Here is a 15,736-nt window from a genome sequence, read left to right on the forward strand (position 1 = left end):
CCAAGGCTTTAAAAAATTCTTCCACCGACCGGAGGGCCAGAGAACCGGGCGGCAGAGAAAAGGCCCAGGATTGCGCGTACCCTTTAAGCAGAGAAATGATTATACCAACCCTCTGACTTTCATCACCAGACGAAGATGGACGCAGCCGAAAATACAACTTGCATGACTCTTTAAAGTGGATAAAGTCATCCACACCCCCTGCAAATCTATCAGGGAGAGCGACTTTAGGCTCCCCATAAATTTGACTTGCACCTGATGCCAGAGCATTCTGACACAGTGTGACCGAATTACACAGATCCGCAACCTCTAGGGATAATCCCTGCATGCTATAAACTAGCGCATCAATTGACTCCATCTCAAAACCGCTGAGCAATGGCAGTCAAAGTATTGGCGGGTTATAATGTCACGGTGGACAGGATATCAGATACACAGAAAAATAAACAAACAAGTTTCTAGGTGAGAAGCTGGGGATCAAGGTCACCTCCTGACAAATCCCTACCAGCTCTCCCTATACTGCTATGCCCACGTTGAGACCCTTAAGGTGGGAATAATGTGTCCTCGTGCCTGGGCTGATACCCTAAATCCCTAAAATGGTGAAAGGGGGATAGAGGCATCCTGCTCCCTCAGAACCTGGAGGGGGCAGGCGTCTCTCTAACAGCCTAGACAGCAAACCACCTGAAAACCAAAACCAACTTATCTTTTCTGAGCAGGAACAGCCAATCCTTCCTTCCTTGCTTTCACAGAGCCAGACAGAAGCTATAACCAGCACGGAACACTGGGAGTGGGTGTAATTTAAACTGAAACCAATGACCCCACCCAGTGCACCGGAAGGGAGGCGGATCTAGCTCGACTCCAAAACAAAAGGCTAGACACGTGCTGCTAATCTGGCAGACCTCCGCACATAGCCTGAGCAGGGCATGACACCAGCGTTTTGTCAAAGCGGGTATTTAGTGCTGCTGGGGGGATAATAACTGATAAGCGCATCCGCCTGTCAACTGAAAATGCTGACAGGTTGACTCTTATCAAAATGAACAAGGCATGGATTGCCCCTCACTTCTCTACTCCACCAGAGAAAAGCGTATGAACATAAAGGCACTTTAAAAGTGGCTTTTATGGTGTATTGAATACACTATTTTCCCATGTACCCCTTCCACCACAAAAAAGGGTATATGGTTTAATCTTCCTTTTCTTGTCCTCCTCCTCCATCATATCAACAGGCTTATTAGGCTGCCCTCACTCCTAATGTTTTAGAGGGTCAGCTCAGCAGCAGACCGTCACCCCTAATGTTTTAGAGCAGTGTTTCCCAACCAGTGTGCCTCCAGCTGTTGCAAAACTACAACTCCCAGCATGCCCGCACAGCCAAAGGCTGTCCGGGCATGCTGGGAGTTGTAGTTTTGCAACAGCTGGAGGCACATTGGTTGGGAAACACTGTTTTAGAGGGTCACCAGCAGGCCCTTGCCCATAATGTGTTAGATGGTCAGATCAGCAGCAGGCCCTCGCTCTTAATGTTTTAGATGGTCAGATCAGCAGCAGTCCCTCGCCCCTAATGTTTTAAAGGGTCAGCTCAGCAGCAGACCCTCACCCCTAATGTTTTAGATGGTCAGATCAGCAGCAAACCCACACCCCTAATGTTTTAGAGGGTCACCAGCAGGCCCTTGCTCCTAATGTTTTTGAGGGTCACCAGCAGGCCATCAATCATAATTTTTCAAGGGTGTGCATGATGCCCTTCTTTATGTGTAATAAAGGGTGTATTGGAGTGCCGGTTCCTTGAAATTTTTGGCAGCACTTTCACTTAGTGCATAGGCGTTATGAGTGTAGGAGTCCCACTACCTGAACAACTGTACCACAATGTGAATGAGGCCCTCCTTTATGCGATATACAGGTTGTAACGGAGTGCCTCTACTATTTTTGGCAGCACTTGCACTTTACATACAAGTAAATATACAGGAAAGAATGTTTCCTAACAATTTTTCCTCTAAAATCGATTTTATCTTCGGTTTTGTGAATATTATTGTCAGTCTGTAAAAGTGGCGTACTACTCGGACAACATCGTTACCAGCAGCGACTTGAGAGTCCAAGATGCATCCAGACATCCTCTATATGCTGTTCCTGAACCATTTCAGTGGTGTTTCCATCAAATTCTGACCTTTTCCTGTGAACCGGACACCCTCCCCTCTTCAGAGCAGGGGTTGCCTGGTTTAATGCTCTGGTTCTCCCATTGTCTTCCATTGTGCTCCCAAAGTGATCTACTCGAGCATCAGAGCACCCAAGCACTTTGGTGCTTGATCAACACTAGTAAGAGGTTAAATAAATAAATGCCAAATATTCCACTGAAACCATTCATACAGATAGATAACGGATGCACTGATAATAGAGTCAAATATTAATGCGCACTGTAATGCCAAAATAATATTCCTAGCAAAATCAGGACGGCCATTCCGTTCTAAGGAAGGTTATTGAGTAATAGGGTCAGAAATTCCACTTATCTGCTGCCCATCCCCAGGCTTATTTTTGATACCCTTGAGTCTTGTAATATCATTTTTTTATTTTTGTTCTCTTTTTGGTCACATTTGGGTTATATATATATATTTAATAGTAACACTAAAGGCTATGTTTTACTTGCTTTCTGGCCATGTTTTTTCTCTGATATTGGAGAAAAAGAGCTTTCGATTTTTAAAGTCCTGGCCTCTGTTAAGGTATAAGGCTGTTTTTATATATAAAATTATAATGTAATCAGAATCTGAAGATGAAGAAATGACTGGCAAGACAATTACTGGATTAATACTATATGAAGAAAAATAACCTGGCATGGTCCTGAGTGTGCTTCTGAAGCAAAGACATAGGAAACCGCAATTGGCAAGAGAGAATAAATAAGCCTCTACAATTGGCTGCTCACTTGACACTGTTGTACTAAATGCACAACATCTCTGTGATTATACAGAAACTGAAAGGCCTTGGCTCTGGCATTCAAGTGGCCCGGACATTATACAGGAAACAACTGCTACAACAGAGGAAGAATTGGTAAGTTCTGTCAGTGCCCCAAGGACAAGAGGATCCACAAAGGGTATTAGAAGATGATTTTATTGGTGTGGAAGACTACGCATTTCAGGATCGCACTGATCCCTTCATCAGGTAAAATACACCATGAATCAATCCTGAAACGCGTAGTCTTCCATACCAATAAAATCCTCTTCAAATACTCTATGTGGATCCTCTTACCCTTGGAGTGCTGCCAGAAGTTCCCAATTCTTCATCTGTTGTAGCAGTTGTTTCATGGTCCTGAGTAGTGTTGGGCACGAATATTTGAATCGGCAGTGTCATTGTTGTGCTGTGTGCTTTACTGTTTAATTACATTGCATAGTTAGTTGGCTTTTATATATAATAAAGATAGTTAGTGGGAGATAGTCAGTGTAGGTTAGATTGTGATATAGTGTAGCTGATAGGTTCCAGTGCAGTGTGTTAGTTAGCGTGACAATACTTAGTGCACCAATCAGTAATATGTAGTCAGACCTGCTAAAATGTGAAGTTGCATGTATTTTGCAAAAACATGCGCATCATTAATTGCCTATTTGCGCAATTGCAAATATATTGGAGCACTCTATCTGCATATAAAGCTATTGTAATGTTCTGCCATGCCAAACATTTTCTCCAGTCTCAGGAAACTTCTAGCAGCTTGAAAAATTTAGCAGCAGTGACCCACACCTGTATTGCACGCCTAAGGCTACTTTCACACTCGCGTTTGGTGCGGATCCGTCATGGATCTGCACAGACGGATCCGTTCAGATAATATAACCATCTGCATCCATTCAGAACTGATCCGTTTGTGTTATCTTTAACATAGCCAAGACGGATCCGTCTTGAACATCCGTTTTCTATTGTGCCAGATTAAAGCATAGAAAACAGATCCGTCCCCATTGACTTACATTGTGTGTCAGAACGGATCCGTTTGGCTCAGTTTCGTCAGACGAACACCAAAACGCTGCAAACAGCGTTCTGGTGTCCGCCTCCAAAGCGGAATGGAGACGGAACAGAGGCAAACTGATGCATTCTGAGCAGATCCTTTTCCATTCAGAATGCATTAGGGCAAAACTGATCCATTTTGGACTGCTTGTGAGAGCCCTGAACGGATCTCACAAACGGAAAGCCAAAACGCCAGTGTGAAAGTAGCCTAATACGCACATATTACATTGCCGATTTTCGCGATCAAAAAAATAATCGTGAACTCTAGAATTTGCGAACATATGACGAATATTCGTGAAATATCGTGAATTCGAATATTGCCCCTGCCTCTCATCACTAGTCCTGAGTATAGCAGCATTTTCTGTCTACAAGACAAGACTGGAATGTTACTACTCCTCCTAGCTGGTGACACAGCTACTGGAAATATGGTTTTCCATGAAAATCATCTAAGATCCACTGATTGAAGAGGCTGAAATGAGAATAAAAATAAGGCTTTCAAAACAAATTCTTAATAGACTTGAAGAATTTTTCGATGAGTGCATGGCCAGAAAACTTGTCTCTGAATGATGAATTTATTGTAGAGAAAATGGACTTTGAGTGTATCATGCATAAGGTCTTTCTGAAAAATGTGTTGTAGGTATAGCAAAATGACAGCAGTGGATGGACGAGAAATTGAAGCGGTCAAGCATCATGAAGAAAAATAAATCTATAGGTTATGTTGCCACTAAGCCTTTCTAATTTCAGCTTCCAATCTAGTAAATTAAGTTTGAACGGATCTGGTTGCAAAATTCCCTCTGAAACAATAGGTCTTGATGCACAGTTAGTTTCCAGTTTCCTCTCAAAAGAATCAAAATAATGGAAACCATTCCCTCCAGAGTCAATACAGTATTATCTCTTTTAAAGTCAACTTCTCTCTCTTGATTTTCCCTAGGACTCTAGGAATGAGTGGAAGCAGAGGGAAGACATAGCCAGTTCTCAATTCCCAGCTGATGGAGAGGCCAAGACATACGGAAGATCCTGGTGACTGAAAGAGCAGAATTTTCCCAGCTGCCTGTAGGTCTATTGTAGTCATGAAGTTGCCTTGATTTATAACAGTGAGGACTGACCGAATATACTCCATCTTCAAGTGTTTTTTTCAGAATGAATCTGTTCACGTAAGTCAGGTCGATGACCAGTCTGAATTTACCTCCTTGTTTTGGTAACAAAAATACCCTGAAATATACCCCAAAGAATGCTTGGTGAACAGGAATTGGCTCTAGTTTCCGATTTTAAATTAATTATTATAGAAGAAAAAGAACTTCCATATCTTTGCTTGAATTTAGAAAGAACAAGTCTAGGGTAGAGATGAGTGAATCAATTCTAAATGAATTGAATTTGTCACTTGTTTCACAAAACATCTTTCAAACTAATCCAAAGCTTTGGAAATTCACTTTGGACGAATTGCACAAAATGGCACCCACCATTGTGATAAGACGTGTGTGCCATATCTTTGACAGACATCGATTAGACACACAAGCCAGCCATTTTAGGGTCTTAGAGGGACAGTGTAGGGATTGTGATTAAGATATATTTAGTTAAGTACATTGAATTACTAATTAGAAAGTAAGATTTTATCATTAGGGACAGTATTCAGACAGTTAGTGTACTATGTGTCTGTAGCCAGGGCTGAAAATGCTCATAATGTCATGTGTTTTATTGCACAAGACATTAGCTTTTAAACCAACAGGACTCTTTTTTTTATATGTAAGAGCCAGCTGTTTTTATCTAAAAATCTGTTGCAAAGCTTCTACAGTTCATAATCCCTGGTGCTACCGCTAGCAGGGACAGACGACGGATCCTCAATATTGTTAGGCAAGCAAAGCAGGAAAGGGAGGTGGATGTTATTGTCCATCTTTGGACAAATGATCTGGCCTGCAATGAGGTTTCAAAGGTGAAAGAAGCTTTTCACACACTTGGAAAGGATATAAGGGAGGTTGCATCAACTGTTTCATTCTCTGCAGTTTTGCCTGTGCATAACCTTCAGAATGACAGGAAGATGTGCATTAAGGAATTCAATGTATGGCTTGGCGAATGGTGTCTGAACCAAGGGTTTGGCTTTGCGTCTCATGTTAGCTCTTGTTGGAATGGAAAAGAACTGTACAAGAAAGATGGTTTGCATCTTTCTCTCAAGGGAACGAATTTCCTCGGTGAACAGTTCCAAGTATTTGCTAAGGAGCATTTAAACTAGGAAAGGGGGGCAAAAGAGTGATAATCCAGCAGTCCAACTGCCCCCCGAAACAATGCCAGAAGATGCCAGTAGCACAAAGGTTAAGAAATGACAAGCTCAGATTCTTGTCCACAAATGCTCGCAGTTTAGGGAATAAGATCAATGAACTTGAGGCTATAATGGACTTTGAGTGTATCATGCATAAGGTCTTTCTGAAAAATGTGTTGTAGGTATAGCAAAATGACAGCAGTGGATGGACGAGAAATTGAAGCGGTCAAGCATCATGAAGAAAAATAAATCTATAGGTTATGTTGCCACTAAGCCTTTCTAATTTCAGCTTCCAATCTAGTAAATTAAGTTTGAACGGATCTGGTTGCAAAATTCCCTCTGAAACAATAGGTCTTGATGCACAGTTAGTTTCCAGTTTCCTCTCAAAAGAATCAAAATAATGGAAACCATTCCCTCCATGGTCAATACAGTATTATCTCTTCTAAAGTCAACTTCTCTCTCTTGATTTTCCCTAGGACTCTGGGGATGGTTTGCATTTTTCTCTCAAGGGAACGAATGTCCTCGGTGAACAGTTCCAAGTATTTGCTAAGGAGCATTCAAACTAGGAAAGGGGGGCAAAAGAGTGATAATCCAGCAGTCCAACTGCCCCCTGGAACAATGCCAGAAGATGCCAGTAGCACAAAGGTTAAGAAATGACAAGCTCAGATTCTTGTCTACAAATGCTCGCAGTTTAGGGAATAAGATCAATGAACTTGAGGCTATAATGGCATCTAAGAATATAGATGTAGTGGCTGCTACTGAGACGTGGTTCAATGGGAGTAATGACTGGGATATAACAGTACTAGGGTTAGCTCTATACAGGAAAGACAGAGAAGGCAAGAAGGGGGGAGGGGTGGCCCTGTATGTGAAAGATAGCATAAAATCTAATTTGACACAAGTTAGCGAGAACAATTTAGAGTCAGTTTGGGTAACCTTGCAGCTTGATAATCATAAGGTAACTTGTGTAGGTGTGATATATAGACCACCTAGCCAAGTCAAAGAATTAGATGATCTACTAGTTGAGGAAATAGCTAAAATGACATTGAAGGGGGAAGTTATCATTATGGGAGACTTCAATCTTCCTGATGTAAACTGGAAAACCAAAATAGCTAGTTCTGCCAGGAGTACAGATATTCTAAATTTCCCTACTGGGATTATCTCTACAGCAAGTAGTTGAGGAGCCAACCCGGAAGGAGGCCATTTTAGATTTAGTATTCACAAATGGAAATTTGGTATCTGATATTACTGTAGGGGAAAGCTTGGGATCTAGTGATCACCAGTCAGTGTGGTTTTCTATAAGTACAGTGACTGCGTCACACCACACAAAAACAAAAGTTTTAGATTTTAGAAAAACTGACTTTTCTAAAATTAGATTAGTGGTATACGAGTCCCTATCAGATTGGAACAGTTTCATTGGAGTCCAGGAGAAATGGGACTACTTAAAAGTGGCACTATTGAAGGCAACAGAAAATTGCATTAGGCTTCTCAGTAAAAGCAAAAAAAGGAAGAGACCACTGTGGAAGAGACCAGAAGTGGCCAAAATCATTAAAAACAAAAAGATAGCATTTAGGAATTACAAAATAAAAAAACGAGGGTGACAGGCAAATTTATAAGATTAGCCAGAGAGAGGCCAAACAAGTTATGAGAGCTTCTAAAGCACAAGCAGAAGAAAAATTAGCTCAGTCAGGGAAAAAAGGCGATAAGACATTCTTCAGATACATAAATGAAAAAAGGAAACTAAAACAAGGAATTACCAAATTAAAAACAAAAGAAAGAAGGTATATGGAAGAAGATAAAGAACTAGCTGACTGCCTCAATGAATACTTCTGTTCAGTTTTTACAAAGGAAAATAAAGGAAAAGGACCTCAGTTAGGAAAGAAGACTAATGAATCTTTTGAAGCATGTGTCTTTACAGAGGAAGAGGTTCTAAGTCAGCTGTCTAAAATTAATACAAATAAGTCACAGGGGCCTGATGGGATACACCCAATTCTAATAAAAGAGCTCAGCGCTGAACTAGCAAAACCATTAACAGATTTATTTAACCAATCACTGGCAACAGGAGTCGTCCCAGAAGATTGGAAATTAGCAAATGTTGTGCCCTTTCACAAGAAAGGTATTAGGGAGGAATCGGACAACTATAGGCCAGTAAGCCTGACATCAATAGTGGGGAAATTAATGGAAACCATACTTACGCCTCATGCACACGGACGTTTTTTTTTGCGGTCCGCAAAAACAGTTTCCGTTGTTCCGCGATCCGTGTCCGTTTTTTCTTCCGTGGGTCTTCCTTGATTTTTGGAGGCTCCACGGACATGAAAAATGAAAAAAAAAATCTAAGTCAAGTTTGCCATTGAAATGATAGGAAAAAATGTACACGGATCACGGACGCGGATGACAATCTTGTGTGCATCCGTGATTTTTCACGGACCCATTGACTTGAATGGGTCCGCAAACCGTTGACCGTGAAAAAAATAGGACAGGTCATATTTTTTTCACGGCCAGGAAACACGGATCACAGATGCGGCTGCCAAATGGTGCATTTTCCGATTTTTCCACGGACCCATTGAAAGTCAATGGATCCGCAGAAAAAAACGGAAAACAGAACCACGGACGCGGATGCACACAACGGTCGTGTGCATGAGGCCTTAAGGAGAGGATTGTGGAACATCTAAAATCCCATGGATTGAAAGATGAAAAACAGCATGGGTTTACTAAAGGGAGATCATGTCAAACTAATCTTATTGATTTTTTTTTTATTGGGGGACTAAAATAATAGATGGCGGAGGTGCAGTAGACATTGCTTATCTAGACTTTAGTAAGGCTTTTGATACTGTCCCACATAGAAGGCTTATCAATAAATTTCAGTCTTTGGGCTTGGTCTCCCATATTGTTGTATGGATTAGGCAGTGGCTGAGGGACAGACAACAGAGGGTTGTAGTCAATGGAGTATATTCAGACCATGGTCTTGTTACCAGTGGGGTACCTCAGGGATCTGTTCTGGGACCCATATTGTTTAATATCTTTATCAGCGAAATTGCAGAAGGCCTCGATGGTAAGGTGTCTTTTTGCTGATGATACAAAGATTTGCAACAGGATTGATGTTCCTGGAGGGATACACCAAATGAAAAAGGATTTAGGAAATCTAGAGGAATGGTCAAAAATCTGGCAACTAAAATGTAATGTTGATAAGTGGAAGATAATGCACCTGGGGCGTAAAAACCCAAGAGCAGAATATAAAATCAGTGATACAGTCCTAACCTCAGTATCTGAGAAAAGGAATTAGGGGTCATTATTTCAGAAGACTTAAAGGTAGACAGACAATGTCATAGAGCAGCAGGATATGCTAGCAGAATGCTTGGGTGTATAGGGAGAGGCATTACCAGTAGAAAGTGGGAGGTGCTCATGCCGCTCTACAGAGCACTAGTGAGACCTCATTTGGAGTATTGTGCTCAGTACTGGAGACCATATCTCCAGAAGGATATTGATACTTTGGAGAGAGTTCATAGAAGAGCTACTAAACTGGTACATGGATTGCAGGATAAAACTTACCAGGAAAGATTAAAGGACCTTAACATGTATAGCTTGGAAGAAAGACGAGACAGAGGGGATATGATAGAAACTTTTAAATACATAAAGGGAATCAACAAGTTAAAAGAGGAGAGAATAGTTAAAAGAAGAAAAACTGCTACAAGAGGACATAGTTTTACATTAGAGGGAAAAAGGTTTAAAAGTAATATCAGGAAGTATTACTTTACTGAGAGAGTAGTGGATGCATGGAATAGCCTTCCTGCAGAAGTGATAGCTGCAAATACAGTGAAGGAGTTTAAGCATGCATGGGATAGGCATAAGGCCATCCTTGATATAAAATAGGGCCAGGGGCTATTCAAAGTATTCAGTATATTGGGCAGACTAGATGGGCCAAATGGTTCTTATCTGCCGACACATTCTATGTTTCTATGTTTCTATAAGTGTGCATCAGGCATACTTTCCAGCATCACATGTAGCATATACAGTCCTGATCAAAAGTTTAAGACCACTTGAAAAATGGCAAAAAATCATATTTAGCATGGCTGGATTTTAACAAGGCTCCAAGTAGAGCTTCAACATGCAACAAGAAGAAATGGAAGTGAGACAAAACATTTTTTGAGCATTCAATTTAATGAAAACAACGAATAAACTGAAACAGGCTGTTTTTAAGCTGATCAAAAGTTTAGGACCACACCTCAAAAAAAAAACTAAACCCCCCCAAAAAAAAAATTCGTTTCGGCATGCTTGATGCAAGCGTTTCCATGAGTTGAGTGGGAACATTTCTCCAAGTGGTGAAGACGGCCGCACGAAGGCCATCTACTGTCTGGAACTGTTGTCCATTTTTGTAAACTTCCCTTGCCATCTATCCCCAAAGGTTCTCAATTGGATTTAGATCAGGGGAACACACAGGATGGGCCAAAAGAGTGATGTTATTCTCCTGGAAGAAGTGCCTTGTCCTGCGGGCATTGTGTACTGTAGTGTTGTCCTGTTGAAAAACCCAGTCGTTACCACACAGACGAGGGCCCTCAGTCATGAGGAATGCTCTCTGCAACATCTGGACATAGCCAGCAGCTGTTTGACGCCCCTGCACTTCCTGAAACTCCATTGTTCCACTGAAGGTAAAAAGCACCCCAGACCATTATGGAGCCCCCTCCACTGTGGCGCGTATAAAACATCTCAGGTGGGATCTGCTTGTCATGCCAGTAACGTTGGAAACCATCAGGACCATCAAGGTTAACATTTTTCTCATCAGAGAATAAAACTTTCTTCCACCTTTGAATGTCCCATGTTTGGTGCTCTCTTGCAAAGTCCAAACAAGCAGTTCTGTGGCGTTCAAGGAGACAAGGTCTTTGAAGACTTTTTTTGTTTTTGAAGCCCTTCAGTCTCAGATGCCGTCTGATGGTTATGGGGCTGCAGTCAGCACCAGTAAGGGCTTTAATTTGGGTCGAGGATCGTCCAGTGTCTTGACGGACAGCCAATCCTCAGGCTCAGTAATGATGAAATTTTTTTGGGTCTTCCACTTCACTTTTTTGTTCCATAACCCTCAGGATCATTTAAGAAATTCCAAATGACTGTCTTACTGCATCCCACCTCAGCAGCGATGGCGCGCTGTGAGAGACCCTGCTTATGCAGTTTAACATCCCGACCACGTTCAAAAAGGGAGAGTTTTTTTGCCTTTGCCATCACAACGTGTGACTACCTGACAGAAAATGACAATGAATCCACATCTTTGCACAGATTTGGCCTTTTAAAGGGCATGTGGTCCTAAAATTTTAATCAGCTGAAAAACAGCCTGTTTTAGTTTAATCGTTTATTTTCAATTAATTGAATGCTCAAAAAATGTTTTGTCTCACTCTAATTTCTTCTTGTTGCATGTTGAAGCTCTACTTGGAACCTTGTTAAGATCCAGCCATGCTAAATATGATTTTTTGCCATTTTTCAAGTGGTCTTAAACTTTTGATCAGGATTGTATTTCACTGTATATGCGCCACAATTGTGCCCTTTTCCATTTTAAAAACCTGTTGCAAAGAAACAGGGATGTCCAATAGTGGTTTTGCATGCAAAAACCTATTGTAATTTTTCTGCTGTTTACAAATGTATAAGTAAGCATATTTTAGTGTGTCTATAACAGTATATATTTTTGTGACACCAAGTGGCAGTCTTATTGTGCCTATGTTTATTTTTCTTAAAAAACCTGTGGCAAAGCTTTTATAGTTTATGTGTACAAATAAGCATACTTTCCAGCATCACTGGCAGCATATATTGAAGCTGCAGACTGTGCGCTATTACGCATTTTTTTCAAAGCAAATGTTAAACATTTGTTTACAAAAACTCTAGTTAGCATAGACTAGTGTATCTAACATGATGTATTGGTCATCACAGTTGCTGTATATTGTAATAGTAGACTCTATTAGTGCACGCTGAAAATCTGTGTCACACCTAGGGCAAGTTTGGGTGGTGGGAGTGGTCATGTGGCCCCAAGTGATAATATGTCTCCAGAATGCTGTCCCTTTTTTTTTTAAAAAAAAGAGCTATGAATATTGTCTTTCAAACAATCCAGAGTTATTAGCCTGACCTGTCATATATCGTATTGGACATTGTCCAATTAAGAATTTCTTTTTGTTTGCAATTTTTTTTAAATTGTCTTGACTTCCAAAAAATACATATGCCTGCATACCAAATCGTTTCCCATCATCACAGTCTGCAAGGCAGAAAATAATACATGTCAGTTTAGGCACTAATGTAAGTACTATGGCTCCCCAACACATAAATCATCATCACAGGCTTAAATGGGAAAATCCAATTATCAGAGTCATATGTTTGCCTAATGTATATTGTATTGTCCAATAGTGATTTTTATTTTCTAAAAATTGTTAAAAAATAAATACCTCATCCATTTGATTGTGGAGAGGCCCTTGTGGCCATCTTGACTGAAGACAATGTGCCAAATCTCGCACCCGCTGACGTGTGATGTGTTGACGAGTTTTCTTCAATCAAGATGGCAGCTATGGCTTCTCCTCGATCAAACGGATGAGGTATGTACTTTTTGTAAATCCCTGATTAACCCCTGAAAGGCCAAAATGTGACTCTCAGATGCCACGATCAGCATTGAATTAAAATGGCTGAGATTAATTTTTAAAAGTAAATAACACCCCTCATCATTGAACCACTCAGATGCTGGGGGGGGGGGTTGCAATAAGCATTAATGTTATTTATTTTGAAAAATTCATCTCAGCCATTTTTAAAACTGCCCACTTGCCCACTGTTCCTGCTAGGACCACATCCTGAGGTAGACTATTCCACAGACTCACAGTTCTTACAGTGATCTCCTAAAATTATGAAAAGGGACACAGCAATAACTGAACTGAGTTCTTTGAGAACTCTTAGGTGTAATCCATCTGGACCTGGAGCCTTTTTCACATTTACCTTATATAACTTAGCTTAAATCATACATACAGTTAACCAATTAACATTAAAGCACACAGCAGCTCTCACCTTCCCCTTCACCAGTCAAGCACGAATGACGCATCTGGATGTGTACGAGTAGATTCAAGAAAAATAGGAAAATCCAGCTCAAAGGTGGTGGAAAAAATTGTAGCTTTTTTGCGGCATAAAATCTTCGACAACAAGAGTAGTTTGGTTACGGTTTCAGACCATAAATAAATAGCGGTCCTTCCTCATGACATATTAAACTTCTAATGTGACTGCATCTTATGAGCTGCTCACACAGGCGGCCATGCAATCAATCGATCACATGATCGTGAGGAACAACACACATGGTGCAATCACATATGTCTAATCAACTTGAATATACAAAAAGTAAAATCACAGATGCTGACAGACAAACCTATACAGGTGTACAGTCAATACAGATATAAAAACAATGGCAAAACTATAGGTGCACTATATAAAGGTATATGAAAAACACCTAAGCACAAGAGAGACTCCCCTAATAGTGGAGAATTAAATCATGCCTTTTGTTCAGACCTTGAGGTTGTCTTGAACCCAGCTGAAAGATCCAGTATGCCTCTCGATTGAGTAATTTCCTCCTATGATCTTCCCCTCTAGTGGGAAGGAAAACTCTCTCGATTCCTTGAGCCACTAGATTGGAAGTATCGCCTCCATGTAAAATCGCAAAGTGTGTACTGACAGCAGACACGTTGCAGTTTTTGTAATATGGAACATCTGAGATGTGCTTATGAATCTGAGTTTTTATTTCATTAGTGGTACAACCTACATATTGCAAATGACAAAGCTCGCACGTTATCAGATAAACCACAAACTTTGTATTGCAATTGAGATAAGACTGTATAGTGAATTCCTTATTGTTAGCAGCAGATCTAAAGTTCTTAGTGGGTCTAGTATGATCGCAACAAATACATTTGGCATGGCCACATTTATAGCTGCCCTTGTTATTGAGCCAGGTTGATCTCTGCACAGTTTTTTCAGAGAACAGACTAGGACTCAAAAAATTGCCCATAGTTGGAGCCCTTTTTGCTACCCATTTTACTCCCTCCACAACAATATCCATCCACTGATTATCGCATGATAATAGAGGAAGATATTTCTTGATGATTTTGCATATGCGATCGTATTCCAAGCTATATTGTGTCACAAAGGAGGTAAAACCGCGTCTGCGTTTGGATGTGGCATCCACCTGGGGCAATCATTTTACTTTCAGAAAAACCAGGGAAACACTATCCATGGCTGAAACTTCAGTGACAAAGGAGGCAACAGATTTATGAGAATAGGCCCTGCCAGTCAACCTGTCTGTAATGTTTTTCGCTTCTCGTGCAAACAAATAAGTGTTCGAACAGTTGCGGCGGGCTCAAATTAATTCACCCTTAGGGATGTTGCGTATTGTGTGAGGTGGGTGACACGAAGAGGCATGCAGGATCGTGTTACCTGCTAGTTCCTTTCTATATGTGGTGGTGATAACTTGGGAAGTGGTGCAGTCCACCTCCAAACAAAAAATCTAAGAAGCATATGCGTATGCTATGATGTTGGAGGCTAAAAGAAATAGACTCCACACATGAATTAATATAGTCAAGGAACAGTGGTATGGCCGCCACATCACCAGACCATACAATCAGCAGGTCATCGATGTAGCGACCATACCACTGCACCAAGGGTGGTTGTCGATGAGGAGAAAACACCCCTCCCACCATGCCATAAAAATATTGGCTATAAACCAATTAAGTATATTACCGGATGTACTGCACTGGCGCCACCAATATCAGCTATCAGCTCCTTTCTCTTCTTTTGTATATATAGAGATAAAAAACCTAATTAGTATCTTTGTATTTTGCTTATTTTCAGCGACCACCCACCTTGGTTTGCAGTTATATGTTTAAAGGGGTTGTTCCACGAAAAATATTCTACAGTTTTCAAACCAGCACCTGCATATAAGCCACTGAGTTATTCAATAAAATGTAACTGTATAGCGCAACCTACATTTTTTTTTTTTCTTATTTTATTGTCCTGCTCACTGAGATGGCCGCAAATGCTTAGTTTCATTCTTCAACTGCCTCCTGAGCTTAGGGACAGCATGGACAGCAGAAAAGACACTCCCCTTGAGCTGCCAGCTTGATATAAATCTAGCAGAGCAGTGAATGGGGAGATCTCTGGATCCATGTGAGGTACAGGACTGGTTCTAGTTTTGTTAGAAAGAGGTTGTCATGTACTATATGATGTCTGATTTTCCTTTTTGTACATTAGTCATGGGATAACCCCTTTAAAGATTTTTATGGAATTTGTTAGCTGTCTTTCACCACCTCCTCTTATATTTTTGCAGATTTTATCTCTTTTACAGATTTCATTAAGCCCTTTGTCAATTTTAAAGGCTACGGCTGAGTTTAATTTTAGCTGTTAATACCTACAGGAATAAATTTTGCAGTATAATTACCCAATGTGGATTTAAAGCTCTCCCATTTATCCTCTGTACTATTATGCGACAAAGGATGATACTAATCGATGCCCTGAAATGCTGCCAACAAC

At 40.7% G+C, this 15,736-nt stretch overlaps 1 protein-coding gene across 1 annotated transcript in view; it reads left to right on the top strand.

The window, feature by feature from the left end:
- The first annotated feature begins 4,897 nt into the window (after nt 1–4,897).
- Nucleotides 4,898–15,736, top strand: part of NRTN (neurturin) — a 451,311-nt gene continuing 440,472 nt past the window's right edge. The window contains exon 1 of the mRNA XM_040417758.1: nt 4,898–5,114. The gene's annotated coding sequence lies outside the window, so the exon portion shown is untranslated. The remainder of the gene's footprint in view (nt 5,115–15,736) is intronic.

This window comes from Bufo bufo, chromosome 2 (genome assembly GCF_905171765.1).
Source record: "Bufo bufo chromosome 2, aBufBuf1.1, whole genome shotgun sequence".
In the NCBI taxonomy this organism is placed as follows: Eukaryota; Metazoa; Chordata; class Amphibia; order Anura; family Bufonidae; genus Bufo; species Bufo bufo.